A 26,816-nucleotide genomic window follows, 5' to 3' on the forward strand; every position below is an offset into this window, starting at 1 on the left:
CCTATGTGCTCCTATTGCAATCTACTGTAACTTTACATTGCTTGCATTACTTCCTTTTGCTATTATCTGCATAATTTTGGTTTGTGTACATATATATTGTGTATATTTCTCATCCTCATACTGAGGGTACTCACAGAGATACTTTTGGCATATTGTCATAAAAATAAAGTACCTTTATTTTTAGTATATCTGTGTATTGTGTTTTCTTATGATATTGTGCATATGACACCAGTAGGAGCTTTACATGTCTCCTAGTTCAGCCTAAGCTGCTTTGCCATAGCTACCTTCTATCAGCCTAAGCTGCTAGAAACACCTCTTCTACACTAATAAGGGATAACTGGACCTGGCACAAGGTGTAAGTACCTCTGGTACCCACTACAAGCCAGGGCAGCCTCCTACATTGACCCTTCAAAAAGGGCCAGGTCCAACACAACCTGAAGCAGTCAGGTCTTCAATACTGGCTTCTTCTGAAATATGCAAATCTCTTGCTGTCTAGTTTCATGAGAAGACTTGCAAAATACATGAGGATTTTGAGCACCAGTCAGAACCTCTGATAAGTCTATCATGGCACTGGATTCCACCGTCCAACTCTTTGGCCCAGTTGGATAGATTTGATCCCATTGGTCTTGAGGAGGTTCAAGAGCTGTTTCTTATAATAAACTCTGGATTCACTGATGATCCTTGTCCAGCACATATATTCTCCTCTCTTGCGTCACTTATGGCACCTTATTTCACAAAACTGTTCAACTTGTCATTACATATCGTCAAGGTAAGGGACTTCTTGTTGAGGACATTCTAAGTGCTAGCCCCTTTTTAAATCCAAGAATTTTCATAATCTCTGTGGGGTTCCCAAGGAACTTCTCTGAATCCCACACTTTTTAACATCTATGTGGCACCTCTATAAAAGGTTGTTGGGGCCTTTGGTTTTGAAATGATGTCTTATGCTGATGGCACCCAAGTGGTGATATAGTTTGGTCAAAATATGAAGGCAGCATAGCCAGGTTCATTCAGTATATGTATGCTGTCACTTTTTGAATAAAGCAGAATTGTCTTCAATTTAATGGGGGAAAGACGGAGATTTTATTTTTCGGTGGAGCTAAATTGGTCTGGTTGGAGGATTGGTAACCTCTGGAACTGGGAATCCCTCCTCTGCTAAAAGAGTGGTGAACAATCTGTGAATTTTACTGGATGATAAATTGTCTTTAGTAAACCAGTTTAATGCAATATGTGGTTCCTGCTTAGGCATCTTTCACCTGCTTGGCAAAGCCTTTGCTTGGCTTCCTTTAAATTGTAGACAGATCATTACTCAGTGTCTTATAATCAGTCGCCTGGATTATGGTAACATTCTTTTTGGTACTACAAATGAATCTCTCCTGTAGTTAATGCAGGTGGTTCAGGATACAGCTGCCATATGATATATATTCTTCTTTCAGGCACTTCTTCTGGACCGCTTTTAAGATCATTACACTGGCTTCCAGTTAGGAACGATGTGTTTTAAAAATCCTCTGTCATGCCGATAGATGCTTGTAGAAGGAAGGCCCTGTCTATTTCCATTAAAGAATCCAATTTTTACCAACTGGCTAGATGTCTTGGAGCCTCAAACACCGTTCCTGCTATCTCCCAAAAGTAATTGAACAGCTAGAAATTGGATGGGGGTCAATCTTTTTCTAACCTTGCACTGATTACTGATTCTTATTCGCACTTGCCAACATTTTTCAAGGCCCCCATCCCCCCGTGCTGGATTTTAACACAGTGGGATAAATATGGTGCAAGGCCATGTCGTCCTTTTCTGGACGGGAACGCCTACCTTGCATCTCATTGACGCAAGGTAGGTTTTCAAGTCCAGAAAACAACGTTAACTCCATAACTTTGGTGCTAGACATGTCTAGCGCCAAAGTATAAATTTGGAGTTAGGTTTGCGCTGAATTAGCATAAAACAATGACGCTAATTCAGTGCAAACTGAGTATAAATATGGGCCCAAGTATCTGTAACATAACATTGTCAGTACAATCTGACAAATTAAATCTGGAATGATGCCCTTAAACAAAAGAACAAAGTAAAAAACCAAATATATAAAAAACACTCTTTTTTTATGTTTATTATTTTTCTCAGCTAGCAACAGAAAGGAATGCCACAATAAGATATGAGCCAGCATGTCATAGCGAGGCATCATCCACTTTGTAAAGTAAGCTTTTCACCATGAAGTTGGCTCAAAACAATCATGGACTTTGACAACCAGGTAAGAATCTGTCATATTCAGTAGGGCAAACACTTAGGGGCATATTCAAGAAACGTGGTGCTGCACACATTGCAGTGCCACAGTTCTTGCACCTTTTACCACCCCGCCACCACCACCATGTGTGCATCGTATTTAAAATATGGCGCACCATGGTGCAGGGTAAGGGGCAATAGCGTAATTTCTTATGACACTTTTGTTGTACTCTTCAGGAGTAGCGCCAGCATGTTGGTGCTACTTCTGCAGAGTACATAGGGGTCTAAGCAGACGTTAAACGTGCCGGAAAAAAATGACGCAAGGAAATCTCCTACATTTCCTTGCCCCATTTTTTTGGCCCCTGCTTAATGGGGTAATGCCTCTTTTGCATAAATTATGCCTGTTGCAGGCATAATGTAGCGCAAAGGGTTACAAAGGTGCATAATGTATGCATTGTGCCACTTTGTAAATATGGCGCTGGGATTTTGGCCTTGTTGGCCACATTAGGGTAAAAACAATGCCACTAATGTGGCACAAGGAGGCACCAGGGGCTCTTAACTATGCCCCTTAATGTCAGTTGTGGAAGATCATGCCTCAGTACTTCCCATGAAATCCTAGACTCAGTTTCCCTTAGCAAATGCTTAGGGAAAATATCCCAAGTTCTGAAACCTTGAAGTTCTTAAATAAACATTGTATAGAGAACAAAATCGCTATATTTTTAGACAGTGTGGCCTCTGGGTAGTCAACATAGAAAGCTAAGATTTTATTGTACTGTGTTATCTGAAAAGTGCATTACTACAGTTGGCGTAGCCCTGAAGTGCTGTGCAGTCCTTGAAACAAATAATGGCTTGTCTTTATAGTTAGTACAGTGTACGTGTTTAGTAGTGGATCATGAGGAAATCATTAGGCATTATAGTTGATGGCCAAGACCTGCCCCATTCTTGTTGCTGTGGACGTCCTGTTGCAAGTATGCTTTTCTGTGTCAATGAAGTGTGTGAAGTTGATAACGTAATCTTTTATTGAATATACAGCTCTATTTGGTGTTCCTAGGAACTAGGTTTTCCAGTGTATATCTTCATGTTTATCCAGCTAGTTGTTTTCCAAATATTTGTACTTTCCCTGAAGTCTTTCTTCTGTACAAGACATTAATTCATATCTGCTGAGGGGGAACTATATTCTAATGGCATTGCAGAATTCCAAGAGATTTGTTAAGTTTCCAAATAAGGTAGGGAGCTCATGATGTTATCATTAGTTCATCTCATAGTTTGTTACATGCATTCAGTACTTTTTATACCTGCCAATAGTCAGATCAAGACTCTTTTTCAATTCTATGTTCCTTCTTTTGTCATAGGTATGAAGTTTATTTGGAAACAATCCAGGCCTTGACCATGAATATATCTGGGTACAATGCGGAAGGGCCTAACTTAGGGTTGGGGAGAGCTAAAGAGTGATAAGAGTGAATTTAAAGTTTAGGGATGGGTAGTGTTGCTGAAAGGATTGCCATCTGCTGGACTGCTGATCTGAAGGAACTGCTGATAATCTGCTATGCTGACCTGCTGCCTGCTCCGCTTCTGCCTGGATGAGTAGAGAACTGGACCTGCAACTTCACCCTTGAATCTAGGACACCAGAGTGACTCCAAGGGCTAGTCTGCTGACCCCCTGATCTGAGCCTCAGGGACATAAAAGTTTCCCCAATATCCTGCACCAGTCCCTGGACCCAGCTGGAGGGAGTTCCTCACCCCCCAAGTGGTGCCCCGCAGGTCCTAGAACTATGGTGTGGCTCAAGGAGCTGGAAGCAAGGTTTTGAGGTCTTTGGACAGCGAACGGGCCTGTATGCGCCGAGACCTCATCGCTTGCATTGCAATTCAACATGAATCTCTGTCAGCCCAACCCTTCGTGCTATGGCAGCGACCACTTGTGGGGACCGCCAATGCGAAGCATCAGCAATGCCTGCCTGCACGCCTGGCCCACTCTTTGCGCTATGCCTGCAGCCTTCTGCAATGCTCTCCCTGGTCCTCAAGGCCCCCCTCCATCACGAACAGGACTCTTGCCATGGATTTGAGAAGCTAAAAATTCAACAGAGCCTAATCTGGTGCCTGTAGCTGGCCTGCGCGCCATTGTGGTCAGCCTGAACTTGTGACTTTGACCCAGTCCAGCGTGACCAGATATCCATAGTTGGCGCATTGTGCTTTTTTGGTGCTATTTTCAATAACATATTCAACAAAATCATAACTCTGGTTCTACTGATTGTATTTTTGTTGTTTTACTGTCAATAATTTATTTAAATGTATTCTATTGTTCTAAATTGGTGTGGGATATTTCTTTTGTTGTGTTTTCACTTTATTACTGTTTGTGTACTGCATAAATACTTTACACATTGCTTCTGAGTCAAGCCTGACTGTTTTTTATAACAAGCTACCCAGGGTTAAGCTCAGGTTAATTTAGTGAATCTTTGTGGTTCACCCTACAAAGGATTGTGACTGTTGCTTGACCATGGCTTACACCTGATTCAACCAACACCCAATTTTCAAAAATGATGCTTCTGATTTTGAAGGTGGTGATGGCAAGGGCATCCAGTGGAGTTCCATCAGGGTGGGGGTGATGTGGTCATATGTCTTCATGTTCTTACTAAGGCTTGCTGCTGCATGCATGTAGGATACCATAAGGGGGTTTAGTGCTGGCAAGCAGATGAGAGTATAGGGTTTGAACAACAGCTCTGAAATCACATTTTGGGAGGAATGGTTTCAATTACTTTCTTTACTAGAGTTCATCCTGTCTTAAGACCTGCCAACTAAATAGAAAATTAGACTGTGTGAGTAAGTGAATGGGGCCTTGGAGGGGGCGGTGCCTCATGCTGAGAAGCACTTTAAGTGGCACTTGTGCCCCCACCCTGGCCCCAAATCTGATCCTTAAACATAAAAAATAAATAAACATAAGTTGCTGAGGCTGTTGTCGATGTCCTGGAGTGTTTTCACACCCATTAATGGACGTCGGCAATTCAAAGACTCTAATCTACTACGAAAACTAGCTGAAACCACAGTTTACAGTGGTTTTCTGCTCGTTTTCCCTGCCACCGTGTGATATCGGCTCCTTGTGAAGGGAGTCAGTATTGTGTGTCACAGTGAGATTATGTGAGTTGGCAGGTCTGTGTCTTAAATGATGGACGTACCTTGTGTAGAAAATTTTTTGCTAGCTACGTTAATGGTAAAGTTGGCTACCTACACACAGTACCAATGCCATTCGTTTCAGGTCTTACACAGTTAAAAAGGAGTACAAAAACATGAAGAAAGCTTTTTTGAGGGAATTTAGTAAGACTGCGAAAAAAACTTAAGGCGCTTTAAGAATATGACAAAGTAAAGACGGTGATCCCCGTGAGTCCCGGCATGGTGTACACTTGAGCCTCCCTTGAGTGCGGTGGTAGGCATCCAGCAGGGTTAACATATAATTACTACCTCTATGGCAAGCCACACCGAATCTACTGGAAGACTACAGTTTGACTGGGGTTTCTGTCGTTAGATCATGGGTACTGGGCAATTTACTGGTAATGGAAAGTGGGTTTTCAGATTGCCATTTTGTAATGTATTTGCATTAGAAGAAATCTCAATAAACATAAAGTTTATTTAAAACAAAAAAAGAAAAGAGTAGACTTGTGAAAGTGTGTTTAAACTGGAAGGAGAAACAGAGGGCATCTACGTTTACAGGTTTGCTAAATGACAACAGTAACTTGCGAAAACCAAGTTGACAGGTGCATAAATGGTAGCACTGTCAGTTGATAGTTTACAAGGAAGCACACTGGGTATACTTGTTCAACAGGTGAGCACTTACAACTCATTTCCAAAGAGATCCTAAAAATCAGCGACAGGCAAGACGTTAGGGGTATGTCCAGCAGATCCAAATGAAGAAGGAAGGAACCACCTCTGAAAACAAGTCAGTTTTTCATTGTTCAAGTGACTGTTGGTATTGTTTGACCCGTTTACAGCAGTGTCCATTGTGTTAAAGGAATCCCCAGGGCAGAAATGTAAGTAGTCTTGTATTCCACATCGCACAAATCCCAAATCGAAGGAAAGAGAAGAAATGTAACCTAGCCTTCTTGGAAGACAGTAAGTTCCAGTTCATAATTGAATTAAGTCACCCCTGTCAGTTAGTATTGTCTCTATAACTCAATACATACCTGTGAGGGATTAAACCAGAACTAAGCAGCTAGTCAAACTTCTCTATAAAATGCCAAGTGTCAATGACAAAATGTGAAACTTCAAAGGGTACATGTAAATGCTAAAAGGAGCTTGTGTGACAGTTTGAACCAATTTCCCTGATTGCTAGCCCAGAAAGTGTGCGAATACCCTAGTAGCATAGATTGAGGTATGGGGATGGGGGTTTTCTTTTCAACAGAAGCCACGATGCGCAGTATGCAGTCCCTGGCAGCAATGCTTTGGAGAGGTCTACGAAGAAAAGTTAGCCCAGCTCATAAGGTCTTTGTGGAAAAATTATGACATCTCGAAGAAAACCAGAAAGATTTTCCTCAAGATTTTTGGGTCAGAAACACAGAGATGACCAAATTTGCCTCACCTGTTAGTTCTGTAACAAGCGTAGGACAACCGAAAACATTTAAGTAACAGGAGTATGACAGAAAACAATGCATAAAGCATAACCTGGAACACCATCGTATCAGTTATCCCATGCACTGTGAACCATTCCAAGTCTATTTGTGCAGCCAAAAATGATAGGCACAATGCTGAACTGAGTGCTTAGCATCCGAGGTAGTCCACCAGCAGCACGAGGTGCTGGCAGCAGCCGTTTCCATGCGTCACATGCTCGTGAAGCACGGAAACGTCTGTTGATAGCACCTCGTGCTACTGGTGCCCTAATTCGGATGCTAAGCACTCAATTATGCTTGAAACCAATTTGCAGAGATGTCTCTAGACACCGTACCTTCTTCAGTGAGCTGAGCACCAGAAAATGGTGCACAGTGCAAATGTATGTTTTTCAGTCTGTCCTGTCATCTCTTGCTGTGGGGTCCTCTGCGAAACAGCTATGCTCTTAAACTCAGCACCACTAAAAGAATTAAAAAGCAACATCAAATATCTTGTTTTTACCACACCTTCATGTGTGATTACGACAGAATAGCAATTTTAAAAATGTTCTGCTGAACTCTGCGCGATTGACAAGGAAGGGCTTGGAGCTATAGACCTCACTGGAATATGTTTTGAACCCAAACTCCATATTGTAACCAGTACAGTAAACATGCGTGCGCTCCTAAAAATGTGAAGGTGGGTCCTCCAAAATTATTTTGGAATAAGGGTAAACAATTGATACTTACAAGAAGGGGGAGCAGGAGCATTGTAATCAGAGCTGTGGAAGCAACAATGATATGTTTAGGGAGAGTATAGTGTGTTGTTTGTCTGAATCTTAATTCCTCGGAAAGGAGCCATCAGCACTTGGTGGCCCTGAGGGTTTTCTCGAGCAAGTTAAATATTAGTTCAACCCTATTATCTCTTTGAACATTCTAGCTGATTTCAATGTGCGAACAAAGTTGTAGGTTTAAGGCATGGCAGGTTAGAGAACTGGAAAGATTTCGAACATACCACACACACTGTGGGAAATGTTCAATTCAATTTTAAATTACTTCAACCTGGTGTCCCACAGTGACTGATGGAAGAACAGACCATACCCAGATAAGACATCCAACTTTTATTACGAGGGGGTCCTCAACTATTAGTGATTTCGAATTTGTCTCAGTCAACCTAGAGTCACTGGTAAAGCAATTCAAAGTTGTATGGAGCCTGCATAGTGACCGCAACCCGATCAACCTTGTTTTGTTTTGGGAAAAGTTCAAAAGATGAGAAGGCCCACCTCCAGTTAGCACCAGGATGCATCTTCGACGGACCAAGTTTCTAGATTAAAACGGAATAAAGTAATCTCTGAGTTGTTCCTTGTCAACTTGTTTATTAATTGTGAAGGCTCCGATATTGTGGTAATTTTAACCTCTTTCAACAAGATTTGTGAGAAGGTTGATGCTTATTTTTTTTTGGACGAGGTGTCTGAGGCAATTGTCCAGCTAACAAAGAATAAAGCCCCTAGTCCTCACTGGTTCCCTTCTGATTTATATAATTTGTACCCCCACGTCTAGGCCCCAGTGCTTACCCAGACTATAAATGCTGCCTCGAGAGAGGACATTCCATCTTCTTTGTTCCACTCCAATATTATTTTTAGGAAAGGGGGCAACTACGACCCCCTCAGCTATAGGCCTATTTTGCTTGCGGCTCCCACAGTAAAGATAATAGGGTGGGTGAATCAAACTAGGCTCATGGCCAGGCAGAAGATAACCATACATTATTCGATCTCCAATATGATTATTGGTCAGGTCGGAGCACACTTAACCAGTGCAAATTCACATTTGCTCATAAACAAATACACTGTGACCAAATGGGGATTCCATAAATATGCCTGGCTTGGTCCTTACATTCACTTCCATAAGGTTAAAAGGGACAAATTGTGGTAATGAAGCCCATAACATGGACATGAAGCCAACTAGGCCATAAAAAAGAATGGACTATTTTGTCAGCTTTATGTGTTCTCTAGATCTTAGTACTAATGTTAGTAACACCCACATTATGATTGTAGGCCCCAGGACAACCAAATCAAGAAGGTATCAGATTCAAGGGTTTGCGATCAGCAGCGTATCATCATTTTTCTACTTGAGAGTGCAATTTAATCATTCTGGATCATGGTCCCCGCTTAAAGAAAATAATCTGCTCTCAAGGTCCTCTTCTGCAGTATTTGATTTTGCTGCAAGGTTGGGGAACAAATCAGTTAAAGCTATGACAAAGATATATTTGGCCAAGTGTGAGGCGGTCCCATAGGGAAGTGACAATTGGGGTTATGTGGATGCTGCTCCATTACAACTTGTTAAAAAAAATATTTTCATGAGATGCCTGCTGTCAGTACCTTAAGTGTTTTGTCCTATATTGTTCATGACTAGTTAGCCATTGGTTATAGCTCAGATGTGTTTCCCTTTTGCCCTTTATTGAGATGGGCATTGGTTAGGATTAAGCAAGAAGTGATGCTTAATCAAGTCACTTTGTGGGATTGCATGAGCCTTGACGGGGTGGGTAAGAATTCCCTGGTTGATCCATGTGAAGACTGCATTTATGTGCTGACGGTGCCCAAACCTTTTTATTTCTCTCATCCAAACAGGAAATAAGAGAATCCAGGGACAGAGTAACCCATTGTATGTGCCCATACTGTTCCGAAAACCACATTGATCAACCCATATCTGATTTTTGGGCCGAACTTGAACCATCATTTTCTGTTAACCAGGTTTAAGTTAAATCTGGTACACTGTCTACGTACCAATGGGGTGGAGCTAATTGAAAACAACTGGGTCGATGTTGTTGAGACTCACACTCAGCTCAGGACAGGATTCATTTTATTATGTTTTGAGAATGTACTCAAACCAGGCTGGCTCTGCTATTTTTGCAAATGCTATCAACTGAATGCTTCTGCTTTTATATTGCATGTTTCTTAAATGGAACTGTCAAATTTAGATCAGTAATGGTGTTTTAACCTTGTCAAATGATAATAGTTTTATATATTTGTCTTTTGTCGTGTTTGATAAAACTGACAAAACTATGGACTCAGTCTAAAGGACAAGAGAGATGGAGTAAATCTTAAGTAGGGTGCTAAATATTCTAGATAGTGGTACCAATGGATGAGAATGAATGAGTTCATGTTACTTCTAATATTTATGTCTGGTAAGAGACAGCTTTATCTGTTTCCAGAGCGTATGTTAACACAACAAGAATAGAATAAAACAGTGTTCAGAAAGGTGTCAGGTTGTAAAAGTCATTGAATTATTGGGGCGGAAGAGGAAGGATCCCTATGGCACCACAACAATATGAGTGGTGAAAGGGAGCGCACAAACAAACAATCTGAGTAGGCAGTAGCATCATCATCATTGGTTGCACGGGTTGGATGAGTTTTCTGAGAGTCTGGGGCTATATGGGATATGAAAATTTCCATCAGAAATTCTGCTGCTCTCTGGCCCTGCCACATAATAATCAGAGTAATATCTCTTTCTTAAGTGAACTGTATCTCTTTATTGTACATTTCTACAACTTTACAAAAGAGATTAAACTTTTGCCCATGTATGGGAATACTGCCAATACTGAAACTAAGCACAGAGTCCCTGCAGGTGCTGCTGACTTCTAGTTGGGGCCCTTATTTTGTTCCTGTACCTCTCTGGTAAGGTCTTTGACTTCTGAAATGTTAGCCATCGTGGTTCAAGGCCACACAGCAGATCTAAAGTGTGTCACAACCCCAAAGGAGAGGGGTCCCCTCCTGAGGAGAGGGGGGTACTGTACGTTGAGTATGTGCTTGTATGTGGGTATTCACATGTGGATGCACGTCTGTGTATTCATGAATATCTAGTGGTCAGCTCCAAACAACCGAAGACAAAAACTCACCAGTCAATGAAAAATCACTTTCATATTCTATGTAGCCTGTCCTATAAGCTTTGACAATGTTTGCTTTTTTAGGAATTTGTCTCTTCCACAAACATTTACACAAACACAATGTTGTATGGCAAGAACGAAATCTAAACGTTCTCCCCTAGACCACACTCAGGTAATATATACCAGAAGTAAACCTCTTCTTGTGAAAGTATATGTTTGTGTTTTAGGACTGATAAAAAAAAGTTTTATCAAGTGTGAAAAACGTGTAATGCCATTATATATTTCTGGGGCATTCTGATATTGAATATTTAACTGGGACAAAATCATGTTCTTAAGAGGGAAAATGTTGCACGATGGAAATTCATAGCTTATTTAATCAAATGTGAAAAACCTGTCAAAAGGCTGTGCCTGAAAGCCGCATTGTGATACTGGCATGGTAGTATGTATATAACTGGGGCATTATGATGCTTGCATGGAATGTGTACCTGACTGAGGCAAATGTGAGGAATTTAGCCTGGCACTGTGAATATCTAAGGGACATATTTTAACATATTTTTTAACATACTAGCATCAAAACAAATTCCACAAGCAGGAAAAAGTACAATTTTAAAGAGAAGATGGATTTTTCAGGAGAGACCCCAATCACCCAAATATCAGATAGGAGGGTCCAGAAAAGTCCCAGGAGAAGGAGAAGAGAAAGCGCAAGTGTCGCTTTAGCAAGAAGGAGCATGACATCCTGGTCAGAGAGTTGGCGAAGCACTAACATCAGCGCTTTGTCACCTCCAAATTGCAAGTTGGTAGGAGAGATGCAATAGGGCAGCAAATAGTAGACAAAGTCAACAGCGTCGTAGTGGTGAAGAGGGCTGTCACGAGTGCAAGAAGCGTTGGCACTATTGCAAGCGCAAGACTAAAGAGAAACTCACCAGGAACCGAAAGGAAGCACTGCAGACTAGAGGTGGAAGTCCCGCACCACAGGAGGACCTGGATGAGCTGGAGGAGATGGTTGCAGTGGTCAACCCGGAGGAGCTGGTCACTGGAATCGCAGGACAAGACAGTGTAGACTACCAAGGACCACTACAAATGCAGGGTAAGTTGCAGTGGGGGGGGATATCTGGAATTCCACAAATGGAAGAAGGGGGAGGCACATAGGACACACTCAATGCATGCTAAAGGGTTGCATCGGGACACATAAGACACGCCATCTCCACCCAAGCCACACATGTACTGACGCTTTGGTTATGTTATGCACCCAAGCATATAGACAATGTCAACATAAGCCACTCACTGTGGCTATATTCCACCATGTGAGTATGCATGGAAATATGCTTTTCAGGCATGTGCAAATAGTGTGGCTGTGCCATTACAACACCCATTGCATATTGTCAAAGCCCCTGTACCAACACAACCTAGACATCAGAGACTAGGACGGAAGTCAATACCAACCCAGGGGTGGTGTCAGGGTGTTTTTTCTGGCTAAAATGTTTCCCTTCCTCCTTGTCACATTACCTTTACTCATGTGTGCTGCATCTTGTAGCACACATTGAAATGCCATCTTATCAAAAATAGCTGGTACATGTTCAGGAAGGGACAACTCCCTACACATGAACAAATCATCCCTTCAAGGCTGGCACCACTTCATCATGCTGCAACAATGCCTGTGTTGGTGCAGGGAGAATAAATCTGTTCAGGCGCAGGGGGGTTGCAGGGCTGTACTGTATACAAGTAAATATGGTACATCCCTGCATATCTAAACTGGTGCAGTGTAGAGCAACACAAATTGCCTTTGCCCTGAGCCTGAGAAAAATCTGCCCTAAAGCTTGCAACCTGTGGAACACAACCCATACAGGGTGAACCCCCAACAACTCAGACACAACTATATGTACCATATTGGAATGGCCAAAAAATAAAACGCATACATCACATGGAGCGTGTGTGTGAACATCATGTGCAGCTGTACAAGTAGCTGTAATCTCATCATCTGGCAAGATAGAGGGCCAGATCGAACTGAAAATGATGGTGCATTCTGCTGTGCCAAATTAGGCAGCATCACACATCATCATTTTCAAAAAGCAGGGATGCGCCATATACATAAGAATACTGCACACCCCTGTGTACCCCCCTGCACAAGCGGTAAATTAGCTGCCGTGCACCAATGCAGCCACCCTTGCACCATAGTGCAAGGATGGCTGCGTTAAGGAGAGGATTTTTTTTGTGCAGAAAGGAACACTTTCCTGCACAACAACAAACTTAAAGGGCGATTTGCTCTTACTATGTGTGCTGTTGAATACAGCACACATAGAAAAAGCAAAAAATCTAGTAGAAATGTGAGCATTACTCCTAGATTTTGCCATGCTAACCCCACCCCTGGGCTGGCATTAGATTTTGTCACAGCTTCCGGTTTACAAAAAGTTGTATATCTGAAGCAGAGTCAAAACGCAATGGGTGTTGCTGTGGCATGCCCACAGCAACACCCATTGCACACACCTTCCACGCAAAGTGCTGCGTGTGAAGGGGCCATATTTACAAGGTGGCGTTAAGGTACAAAAAGTGGCTTCATGCCACGTTGTAAGTACAGTGCAGAGCATTGTGCTACTTTAGCCTCACCAAAAGTGACACCCAGGTGGTGCTCAGGGAACCTACATATGCACCAAAATACCTAGTGAGCTTGACCCATATGTGATGCACAATGCTACACATAAGTATAACTACAACCTTGGTTCAATAACATGTCACTAAGCCTCCAGTGGCAAATAAATGATGTCCCATGTCAACAGCCAAAACAAATGAATATATTGATTTTACATTATCTCATTGCAGAGGGTGATGACGTACCTCCTGCTGACCTGCCTGTCCTGGATTTTGCAGATGACATGGATGACCAGAAGTCAACCATCAATAAATAGACTCTCCAGGATGTCCTAGGATCACTCCAGACACTACCTCCAGTCACAGGGAGGACACACAGCATTGCAGGGTCACCACATGAACCACCCAGCTACCAACACACACCATCAGCCAGTACTCACACTGCCCTGGACTCCGAGGACCCAGAGATCAGCTTTCAGAGGACAGTGGTAGGAGTCCAGTGGGAGCTGGCCAAGCAGATGCAGGTGGGGATGGAGACCATGGAAGGCAGCCTAGAGGGAGTGCGGACGTGCCTCAGTCCAAATAAGGACAACTCAGTTGCCATCGAAGGCACCCACTCCTGTAGCAGGGAGGTTCGCCAAATAACAAAGAAACGCATTTAAAGTTGCGTGCAGGTGAGTTTATTAATACCAAAGGGACCCACGCACGTAGCTGCCTCTCCATCCTGTAATAACGGTCAACTCAAGACCGAGCCGCTCGCACTCCAGAACGAAGAGAAGCAACCAATGGAACAAGGGTTCCATTGGAACCACGCGCGTGAAACATACAAAGAAATAACATAGCACAATACAATATTTGAAAGTAAATTAAAAGTAAATTACATGTTACAACATCTCCCTCCTTTATAATAAAAAACAATAAAACCCTAAGACATAATAAAATCTCTAAATTTAACAGGTAAGTTAACTTGTCTCGAACTTCTAGTAGTAACACATTTAGAATGAGCCTCATTCATGTTTTTGTCACTATCAGGACTTGAACCATTATCAACAGTTTGATGATCAGAACTAAAATTCGGAACCTCAGAATCATACAAATGATTTTAATCCAAATTATTAGATTTCAAAGACCCATCACATGCAAATTCTTGTAAATCTGTCGACAACATTGACCCCTCGTCATGTTTTAAATGAGAACAAATTGGCCACAGCACACAGAATATATAGTCCAATCATGTAGTGAGGATAAAAAATCCCTGGTGGTGCGCTGAAAGTCTAGAGGAAGTATGAGGTAAAGAGAAATCTTGAGTCTTGTTAGTAGATGGTGTCTTTATTTGTGGAAATTAGAAATCATAATGTCATCATAGATATACAGCCAACACGTGTTTCGTCACACAAGTGACTTCATCAAGGCTGCAAGAAATAATAATAAAAGCAAACATTGGTATATATAAGTGTGTGGAATCCAATAGTGGGTTCTTTGGTGAACAAGTAGAAAAGAGTCCAAAGACATAATAAAGTGACTGATGATTAGTGTCAACGCTTAATTGAGATGTGACTAGACATGGCAAAAAAGTGTGAGCGGGACCGTTAATACAAAAATACACATCAGATAAAGTGAATCAACCTGAGTGTGTGATTGAAATTTAAGAACAAAAAAATACTGGATGGTAAGCATTACCAGTGTGGAAAGTGTATAAAGAGACTGTAAGAAGAGGTGTGATAAGTGCGAGAGTGGAGTAGGACTGAGAGAGATCAGGCGTGAATGTGGGTAAAAACATCCAAAAGGAAGATACAGAGCAGGACATAGTACGTAAACAACGGAGAAGGGCCCCTTTTCGCAGTCGAGCGAGTTGTCATGCCCTCCCTGGTGTTTGCTACGGTGTTTCCTGCCCCCCCTGCGGGTGGGTTTGTGTTTGTGCCTGACCTGTTGTAGTTCTGTTGTAATCCCTTTCTGTAACGGCCAAGTTCCTCTAAAAAAGAACTCGACTGTTGGGTTGTATTTTGTGGATGTGTGCTAGCAGAGGACCCTTCCACAGGTGATTCCCCGCAGTCACTGGATAGGTTAGAAATGTCATTCTGATACCCGTATTTGTGCCTTCTGGGTAGTAGGGCACTGGGCCAAGCTGCACCAGACTTTCCTTTATTTCATATACCAGTTAAAAACTACTGTTGTATTGCCTAGAAGTGCGGCATCATTCACCCTTACTACCCTTGTGTTTCTTTATATTCCATGTTTTAAATGAGACATGCTCCTGAAAATCTTTAATTGCTCCAAATTAATAGGAATTACACAACTTCTGCTCCACCAACCTCGTCCATCTAATAATACAGAAGCTTTGGTAACCTTGAGAACTTTAGATGGAAAATGAAATTTAGATTCTCCTTTTCTTACCCTAAAAGTTTTTTTAAGTAAGCCCCAATCATTGACTTTTAAATCAACTGATTTTGTGGGAAATCTGTGATCAAAATTACATTTCTGCTTAAGTTGTTTTTCAAAAACAGAACATCTCATGGAGTTTTTAACCAACTGCGATTTTTTGTCAACATCATTCAAGACATGAAACATCCATCTTGGTACAAGTTTGGGTCTGGGATCCCTTCCCCTAAGTAATTTGAATGGAGAACAGCCTGTAGTTGAATGAGGAGTAGAAAGATATGCCCAAATCTTCTCTTGCAGAAATTCTGCAACATCAACATTTGATGCTAAAGCAGTCTGAATTCCTTCTTTAAGAATCCGATTGACCCTTTCTACTAATCCATTCGCCGATGGATTGTGTAGTGCCACTCTGAGGTGTTTGATATCATGCAGAGTCAAGAAATCTGAAATTTTTTTAGACAAAAAATGTGAACCATTATCAGTAACAATTGTATTGACAGGCCCTTCTGATCTAAATAATTTGCTCAAAAAACTGATAACTACATCAGAATCAGTTTCAGAAGTAAAGGAATAATAAACCCATTTTGAAAAATAATCCACCGCCACCACAAGATATTTCATGTGCCTTGGTATTCAAATGAAATGGCCCAGAAAAATCCAATGCGACTTTATCCCAAGGTTTCTCCGGCAAAGGAACAGGATATAAAGGCTTAGAGACAGTCCTCCAATGTTTATCAGAAACAATACACTCGGGACACCTGTTGATAAAAGAAACAATTTGCTTATCTAAGCTAGGCCACCAATATGACATTTTAAGTTTTTTGGATGTAGCTGAAATACCCAAGTGACCTTCGTGGGCAAGTTTAATAATCTTGTCCCTGATGTTGGTAGGAGGAACAATGAGATCACCCCTCAGGCAAATACCATTCTCACATGTGAGCTCACTTGACACATGATCATAAGCTCGAAGCTCCCCTGACAAACTTCTCTCAGCAGGCCATTTGGTTTTCAAAAATTCTACTACTTTAGACAATGTAGAGTCAGAGGACATAGCTGACACCCATTCTTGCTCAGAGACATGATTGTTAAATACAGCCAAAACATCCAACAGGGCTACCACACACTCTTTTTCAGCATCAATCTCAACTGAGGCTTCATAGGGTAAAGGCAAACGAGACAAACAATCAGCACGAAAGTTCATGCCTCCTAGCACATACTTCAGCACCAGATTGTATTCTTGCAACTTGGATAAAATGCAAACTAAACGTGCTGATGCCTTAACTAGACCATTTCCATTCAACAAATGAACCAAAGGTTTGTGATCAGTGAATACTTCACACCTGTTGCCCCAAATATAAGTTCTAAACTTCTGAACTGCCCATACACTTGCTAAGGCCTCCTTTTCGATAGTACTATAATGTTTCTCTGCCTCTGATAACATCCTAGACGCAAAAGCAACAGTGTTTTCACCACCATTCACCCACTGACCAAAAACAGCCCCAGTACCAACTAAACTGGCATCTACCATGACAAAAGGAATACCTGCAGGGTCAACAGGTTGTAACGCAGGAGCCTTGATAACTAAATCTTTAACTCTATCAAATGTGGAGTTTAATTCCTTTGTCAACTCAAATTTAGTTCCTTTTTTAAGTAATGATTTAAGAGGTTGTACTTCCATGGCATATCCCGGAACAAATCTAGCATATATTCACAGAGTCCTAGAAAGGATTTTAACGCATCTTTATCAGAAGGAGGACATGCCCTACTAACAGCTTCCACATTGTTAAATTTAGGTCTGATTCCCTCACCAGAAATGACATGACCAAGATATTCCACCTCGTTTACGAACAATTTACACTTGCCAGGTTTTACTGTCATACCCTTCTCCTTTAGAATACTCACAACCTTTTTTAAAACTAATACATGTTCTTTCTCTGTTACTGTGTGTATCAAAATGTCATCTTGGAAAGCCAACACCTGAGGTAAGTCAGAAAATAAATCATCCATCAATTTTTGAAAAACGCTTGCTGCTGAAGCAAGGCCAAATGGTAAGCGTAGATACTTGAATACCCCAAATGGAGTTACAAAAGTGGTTACATCTTGAGAAGATTCGCTTAATGGAATTTGATGGTATGCCGAGTGAAGATCTATGGTAGAAAACACCTTGGAGTTACCCAGACTCGTAATCATTTCTTGAATACGTGGAAGAGGATGATTATCAATCACATTGTTTTGGTTAACAGACCTCAAGTCCACACATAACCTCAATTCGCCATTTTGTTTCTTGGTAATTACAATGGGTGATACCCATTCTGAGGCATCTGCAGGAGCAATTATCCCCTGAGATTGAAGTTTATGTAATAAGGCCTTCAAATCCACTCTTACACTCAAGGGTATGGGTCGTACTTTGTGTACAACAGGAGTTGCACCCTTTTTGAGTTTTATGCAATGCTCATATCCTTGCACTCTCCCGATTTGGTCTTGGAATACTTCTGGAAACAAACCAATTATACTTTGCGTGGTGTCTTTAGAAATGCACACACTGGCTACCAAATCTGATAGAAATAAATTAGGTAATTCACCTAGAATCACTGGAACATCATGGCCAGGACGCAGTATTATTCCCAAACGTGCTAAATCCTTCCAACCCACAATATTACGTCCTTTGACGGCTACATAATTTTTTGTTACAATAGTTCTGCCAAGACATTGAAGATCTGATACAAAATAACCCAAGAGGTTAATGTCTTGTTCTCCAAACGCTTTAGGAGCAACATCAGGATATTGTAATTCAATGGAACCCTTCCACAACTTAAAAAATGTGTGATCTGCTAAGATAGTGATGGGGGCTCCTGAATCAGCTAGAACAGGAATGGTTTGAGAACGAATCACTACATCACACACAGCCCCTTTAATGACTTTCTCAGTTTTCCTGCCCTGACCATCCGAAACATCAATGGTTAATAACATATTCGAAAATTGGTTAGATGTCTGTGAGATTTCGTCATCAACGTCAACACTGTTGATTTTGACTTTGCTATAAGAGCCTCTGTTTGAGGGTTGTGACTGACAGACTATTTGAAAATGTCCCACTTTCCGACAATTATAAAATTTCTTACCATGTGCCGGACAAGAAGTGTCATTACCAATATGAAATTTTGAGCCACACCGGAAACACTGTTTTGAAAATTTAGCCACTTTGATCTTTGGCTGTTTGCTCAGTTTGTTATGAATGGCACAAACAGCTTCTTTCTCACTAATAAGATCAACAGTGCTGTTCTGATTAGCTAAAACTTTGGAAGTATTTATGGACCTTTCAATCACTTTAGCTAAAACCATAACTTCTTCCAAAGTTGGGTTACAACATGACAAAAGTCTTTCTTGAATCTTTTTGTGAAAGCAATTAAACACAAACTGATCCCGAATATAAACATCAGTATTTGAACCAAATTCACATTTAGCTGCTAAAACTCTTAAATTTGCTATATACTCCTCAATTGACTCATCACTCATTTGTTTGCGCATAGCAAAATTAAATCTTTCAAGTAATACATCTGAGTCCCCAGAATAAGGCTTTGCCATACGTTCCTTCGCTTCAATATAACAGTTCCATAGTACATCACCTTCACTAGGAGATGAAATGGCTGGTAAGTTGTCGAATATCCTTTGAGCTGCAATTCCTAGATGATTAAATAATAATGCCTTCTTCCTATTAGGGGAAAATTCCATAGCATCAATAGCTGCCAAATAGTTTTCAAAAATGCGAATCCATTCAGCCCATTTAATGTCAGGTTTACGTGCTTTCTGTAAGAAAACTGGTGGTTGTACAATATCCTGACTTGATGCCATAATAAAATTTGGGAAAATACACAAAATATTTTTCTTTTAAAGAAACAGGAAATTTACAGCAAAGTACAAGTGAATTTTAATGCGACGTAGAAAGTACACAAAAACCGAAGAATCCTTCTTCAAATGACACTAGCAGGACAAGCATAAACAAGGCAACGTCATTGGAAAAAAAAAATGTGTGTGTCCGTTGTTAAGGTAACCTTAAAAGCACTGCTACGTTGCGTATGAAGAGTGTGACGAATCGGAGTAAAAGAAAAAAATTATTGTGTATCCGTTGCTAAGGCAACCTTAGAAGCGCTGCCACGTAGAACTCGTAGAATAGGAAACCATCACCAAGGCAGCCTTTTTTTTTAATAAAAAATTCTCAGCTGCGCAGCGCATGAAGAGCGCGAAGAATCGTAATCAGTTTCCAAGGCAACTACAGGCCTAACTGAAGCTTAGCATATAAGGCCAGTCCATTAGAGGCAACAAAAAAAAATATGCCCCTCCTACTCACACCTTTACGTGCAGCCAATCAGCTTCAAATATCTTCTTTCCAGGAAGCAGAACAACCGAAGTGAGCACAGCAACAAGAAGCAGCTCACAAATGCCAGGAAACGGAACAACGCCAAAACTGACACCAACAAGGAGCAGCTCACCGATGCAGCACCAATGTCGGGAAGCGGAACAGTGCCAGAACTGACGCCAATAAGGAGCAGCTCACCGATGGGTCCCTTCTATGAAGTAGCTCTTTCTTTACCCCACTCCTGGTACCAAATATGTAGCAGGGAGGTTTGCCAAATAACAAAGAAACGCATTTAAAGTTGCGTGCAGGTGAGTTTATTAATACCAAAGGGACCCACGCACGTAGTTGCCTCTCCGTCCTGTAATAACGGTCAACTCAAGACCGAGCTGCTCGCACTCCAGAACGAAGAGAAGCAACCAATGGAACAAGGGTTCCATTGGAACCACGCGTGTGAAACATACAAAGAAATAACATAGCACAATACAATATTTGAAAGTAAATTAAAAGTAAATTACATATTACAAAGTCCCACTACGTTGAGTCCAGCAGTCTGTGACCGACATAGTTGCTGTCATGAAGCAGAGGCTACAACAACTGCCCTCCCAAAGTGGCAGCAGCATAACAGATAACAGGCTGGGGGATATGCAGAATACCCTGGAGTCCATACAGTGGGAAGTGGCCTCCCTCCGGGAAAACATGGCTGCCTACCACCATGACGTTTCTGTGGTGTTGAAAAATCAGCAGTTCCTCCTTGCTGCAGGGATGCCTTATTTGTTCTCAGAAATGGCAGCTGACTCCACATCTCTATCCCGTGTAGTGTGTGTGCCCCCCTCTACAACAGCATCAGCCATGGCACAGGAGGCACCACACACATCAGATTATGAAGATGTAGAAGGAATACCATTCACAAGAAAAAGCACCTGGTAGCACCAGTCTGTGCCACATGGACAGTTTCTCCTTAGTTCTGGGCTTAGGATCATGCCACTGTTGTGACAGTAAGAAATGAGCCCTGTTCACCCAACCACTGTTTATTTGTCTGCTATGTACTGTCATTGTCTCTTTCATACCAATTGGCATTTTTTTAAACTCCTCACTAATGCACACTACTCCTACCCATGTCTCATGACATGTCCCTCAACCCTAAACTCTGATTGTGCTACATGTGGCTAATGTTCACTCTTGGGGTCTGTGAACTGGACATTATTTAGAATTCACAAATACACCTGCACCTGTAAATAAAGAACCTTGGGCCAGATGTACCAAGCATTTTTCAAGTCGCAAAGGAGCCGATTCACAGAATCGTCCCATGTGCAACTTGAAAAATGTTTTTTGGGATGTACAAAGCCCAAACTGCGATTCAGTAACTTGTTACCGGAACACAGTTTGGGTTTTGCGATTCGGTATTAGGAAGGGGTGTGACAAGGGCATCCCTTCCTAATACCAAATCCAAATGGTATGTGTGATTGTTTTGTTACCGCAAATGTGGTCGTAAAACAATCTCAGTTAGCACCAGTTTCAAAGTGGTGCTAACCCATTCACAAACGGGAATGGATCTCCATGGCACCCCTTCCCCTTTGTGAATGGCGGCGTAAATATTTTTTCAGAGCAAGAAGTGGTCCCACGGACCACTGCCTGCTCTGAAAAAAAAATAATTCAATTTTGATTTTGAAATGCATCTCATTTTCCTTTAAAAGCAGTCACAGACATGGTGGTCTGCTGTCTCCACCAGGCCTCCATCCCTGTGATGGCGGCCATTCCCAATGGGGTTGCAAATTGTGACCTACCTCATGAAGATTCATGAGGTAGGTCATTTGCGACCCCATTGGGAATTGCAAACTGTGTTAAGTACACTGTTGTACATCTGGTTTTGCGAGTCGCAAAACCGGATCTTTGTACATGTGGCCCCTTGTACACATATAGCATTTCTACGCTTACTGGACCCATCTACTCAGCTAAAACATTACATTGTGTCAATCCATATGAATGTGTACAGAATATTGGTAAATGAGTGCGTGACTGTCAGACAAAAAGCCACAACCTTGGATCCTAACATGAAAAAGGTGAATGAGGGGGTTGTCGGCTACAACCCACTTACTGAGTATTCTATATAAGTATTAAACAGATGTCCTTTGAAGTTGATATACAGCATGTATGCCTATGAACCATGTCAACGGTAATTTGCCCAGATGGGAGTACCAGAGCAACTTATTTGTGTGGTACAGGAGGAGCTAACCTTCTCAGTGATGGACACATGTCAGTGTTCCAAATTTGCCTGTTGTCAGATGTGCCACACTTACCAACAATGAAACTGCAGGACCTCACCAATGACAGGTGAAGTACCATACTTATCTGTCCAAGATAAACTATACATACACATTGCGAATAGCTGAAACACTTGATGGCAAATGTATGGACTAGATGACGTTATGTGGCAGTCAATCTGACAGGTCCTTGGTCATAGGGGATGCACATGGTTATCCTTGTAAATCAAGACAGTAGGCATACCTTAGGCCATTCCTCCAACTTGGCCAGTGCACTCATGAGACCCCCCATACACTCAATCAACTTACAAAAATGAGTCTAAGAAAAACAGGATTTATTGTAAAAACCATACACCTACAACTAACCTAAAAACTACACTATGCTAAACTAACCTATACTAACTTAACTTAATTAACAACTACCCCTATCTAACCTATTCTAAACGTATCTTACACATGTAACACCAGACTATAAACATTGTCCCCCACCCCCTTAAGATACAAGATACAAGTAGGACAACATAAACTATGACTACACATGTACTAACCTAATCTATGGCCTAAACATACATACATGTGTATGGATATATATATATAGTGTATATATGTGTGTGTATGTATATCTATATCTATATATATGTACATGAATATCTCTCTCTCTCTTTCTATATATATATATATATATATATATATATATATATATATATATATATATATATATATGTATATTTCATACACAAATACCTCAGCTTTGGGTGGAGGTTGAACAGACATATTATGATATTATGTACACTGCAACTGCAGATAACACATTCAGTCCACCACACATTTCTCAACAATGACTTACTCATCCTCTATGACTATGTCCTACTAGCCATACCAGCCATCTACAGTATCATGTACATGTCACTGGGATGACTCTATCCTTTGTTAACCATCAGGGCCCAGAAGTGGATGGACTAAATTGTCCATTATCAACATTTGTGTCAAACTTGTGAGGATTATGTGCCCGACAAGACTGGATTTCCTGTGTCCCTGTGCAATAGGGGGGCTGTGCATGCAATCCACCACCTTGACATCCCTGTTGAAACATCAAGACTTGTCAAGCCATCATGGATGCAAGGTGGGGGCCACATGATAGGGGGTCTGGAAACTTCAAACCGGCTATTCAATGGTTTGGTAAATCATTATTAATATGTCCTGGTGTAAGACCTGGCTGACCATACGTTACAAGGGGGTACACCAGTGCCCACATGTACAACTGATGCAATGTTCCCAGAAAGTTTGGCCAAAGCCTGACCTGCACATCAAAATTGTCTACACATTACAGAACTAAAGCCCTCTACCCTGTGCTATGTTGTGCTATGTGTGTTAAATGGCACACACATGGTGGCTGTATGGGTGCCACTAGGCCCACAGTGAGTTTGGCACTGCTCTGGGTGCTGCAACAGTATGCTGATATATTGTACATCATTAGCAGATGCATGTCAGACATCAAAGTACCAAGTATGCACACAGCGTTCACATCATATGCATTGGTGCTGTGAGCCACATCACTCACAAATATCATGGTGGCAGGACCATGTTGTCGAAATTTCTGAGCTCTGGTGTGGAAAAAATCATAGACGTTTCCCAAAACCATCTGGAGCTGAGTTGTCTACTAATTGTGTCTGCCACCAACTGTTGTCCAGCACATTATGGGTCATTGCAGTACTACAGCCTCAATACATATATCTGAAGGGAAGTGAGGCACCCGTGGTGTATGTGTCTCCTACATAAGCCTCCTAAGCCTCCCAGAGTCCTCTAATGATATAACTCACATCTGAACCATCTTGTGAGTAAGTGTAAGCTATGTGTGGCACACAGTGCTGTCACTAGTGCTGTGACAAAGTGGTTGTCAACAGGCATGCTATGTACATAAACATCTGCCCTGACAAAAATCATGGTGGACATCAATAAATATGAGGCCAGCCATTCCAATTCCTAATACACACAATTCCATGTCAGCACACGTTGTTCATTGCGCTGCAAGCAAGCCATTCTCATTGTACAGCATTCCTACAAACATAGGGGGTCATTCCAACCCTGGCGGTCGGGAGGACCACGGAAGCACCGCCAACAGGCTGGCGGTGCTTCCCTGCCCATTCTGACCGCGGCGGTAAAGCCGCGTCAGAAAAGGGGATCCGGCGGTTTCCCGCCGGATTTCCCCTGTCTGGGCTGAATCTCCATGGCGGCGCTGCAAGCAGCGCTGCCATGGAGATTCCGACCCCCTTCCCGCCACCCTGTTTCTGGCGGTTTTTACTGCCAGGAACAGGATGGCGGGAACGGGTGTCGTGGGGCCCCCTAACAGGGCCCCAGCATGATTTTCACTGTCTGCATAGCAGACAGTAAAAATTGCGACGGGTGCAACTGCACCCGGCGCACCCCTGCAACACCGCCGGCTCCATTCGGACCCGGCTTCTATGTGGCAGGGCCTTTCCCGCTGGGCTGGCGGGCGCTCCTTTGGCGGGCGCTCGCCGGCCCAGCGGGAAAGCCAGAATCGCCTCCGCGGTCTTTTGACCGCAGAGCGGCCAAATGGCAGTGACCGCATGGCAGGCGGCTACCGCCGCCCGCCGCGGTCAGAATGACCGCCATAATGTCACCATCCATACTCCAATGATATAATATCAGTGGTCAGGCAAAACCATTATCCATAGCATTCCACACTTCAGACTGACTCACATCAAACCCTGGATTGGCACACATGACGCACAAGATGACACTTACTGGCTGCATCGGGGTCTTCAAATCAGACCACCTCACCAACGGTGCAAGGCGGAGGTCCACCTGCAAGACATGAATGGAAAACACTGCTTAGTGTAAATTGTATATATCAGTTAATGGATATCAATATATGAGGGGCATGGAGGGTTAGGATAGGTCCAGTGTGCAATCTCCCTAAACAATTAGTATGCAAATAAGTGAGCACATTGTTCCTAAATAACAGGTAAAGAGAAGATATAGGGCACGTCTAGCTTTAGAAGCTAAACCCTCACACATCCATTGGATGTTATGCTTCATCCTCGGGTTTGCTCCTCGTTGGGCTGGCGCTGCAATGCCCTACGGGCCCCTGGAAGGGGCTCTATGCCAGAGTTCTTTTTGGTGTGCGTGCCATCAAAGAGAGTAGGAAAGAATTCAGACCCACTCGATTAGACAGTGAGCTAGAAAAAACTAAAATTGGCTCGGGAGCCACCCTACAACTAGTTTATTGTGTATGGTGGATCTTGGTCAAGGTTAAAAACAAGAAGAGTGTCTGGGAAGTAATGTTCCCCTACTGTAACAGAACACACGTAGGGTAGAAGACAAACTACAGCCCTACTTATAAGGTCAACATGTTTCATCAGGACCAAAAAGAAAAACTTTAGCTACTCAAAAAACAAAAAGAAAACTTACATGAACAGCTACACAAAAAAATGCCACACTTGCCGAGAAACCTAAAAAGAGAAAAGAAAAACTAAATAAAGGAAACAAACCACAGCAGTATTTAGCTTAAAAATAAAACACCATATCTGAATATTATCAAAAGTGGTGGCATTCTAACATGCTGAAAGTGACAATGTGTCTAATGCTGAGCCATCAAAGGACCCCTTAAACAAATCCTGGAGCTTACCCTCCTATATTAAGGCAGGTGCATCATGGGATGAATGCCGGCTGAAGGGCTATCGTCACCTTGAAGAGAAGTGGTCACAATAGATATACGGTATATCAAAAGAGTTCGCAATCAACAACAAAGGCCCATATCTATACTTTTTTAGTGCCGTATTTGCTACACTTTTTGATGCAAAAACGTTGCAAACTTACAAAATACAATAGTATTTTGCAAGTTTGCGCCATTTTTGAGTCAAAAAGTGGGGCAAATGTGGTGCTAAAAAGTATAAATATGGGACACAGTTTTATCAGGATATACAAAAGGAACGAAAAGTAAATTTATAGCCTAATGTTGATGATCGAGGTAAATGCCTTGGTATCATCATATCATAGTGGCACACTTTTCCTGGTCCCAAGTAAATTCTTTTCTAAAGACTGAAAGAGGGAATGTAAGAATGTAAAACTGCAAACACCCTTCATATATGTTTGTATATACATAAAAACTCGTCGTGAGAAATAATCACTTAACTAGTGCCAAGAAAATGTCAAGAAATACATCTCAAAGCAATTATCAAGAACAACGAGGACAGAGTATACTCACTATTTGTGAACGGAGCCCCTGTGGTATGACCTTCCTGCAGCCGCATACCCGGAAGCAAAGTCAGCTTCAAGCTGCAGGGTTAAATGGAGCTGCAGGGTCGGCTGTGGGGTAATCACTGGCATCACTCAACTCTCCTATGATGCCCTGATGCGGAGCGTCTCCATGTATAAGTGAAAGGGAAAGAGGACCATCAGCCCGAATTAATTGCAACCACGATCGCAGTAATGGTCGCGGTTGCGAAAACGGCCGAACGAAATAGTATCATGACTGTGCGGATCGGTCAAAATCATATTACAAGGCGTGTCTGGGCCTTCATGTCAGTAAAACCAAAAGGTATGGCTACCT

Source organism: Pleurodeles waltl, chromosome 5 (genome assembly GCF_031143425.1).
Source record: "Pleurodeles waltl isolate 20211129_DDA chromosome 5, aPleWal1.hap1.20221129, whole genome shotgun sequence".
In the NCBI taxonomy this organism is placed as follows: Eukaryota; Metazoa; Chordata; class Amphibia; order Caudata; family Salamandridae; genus Pleurodeles; species Pleurodeles waltl.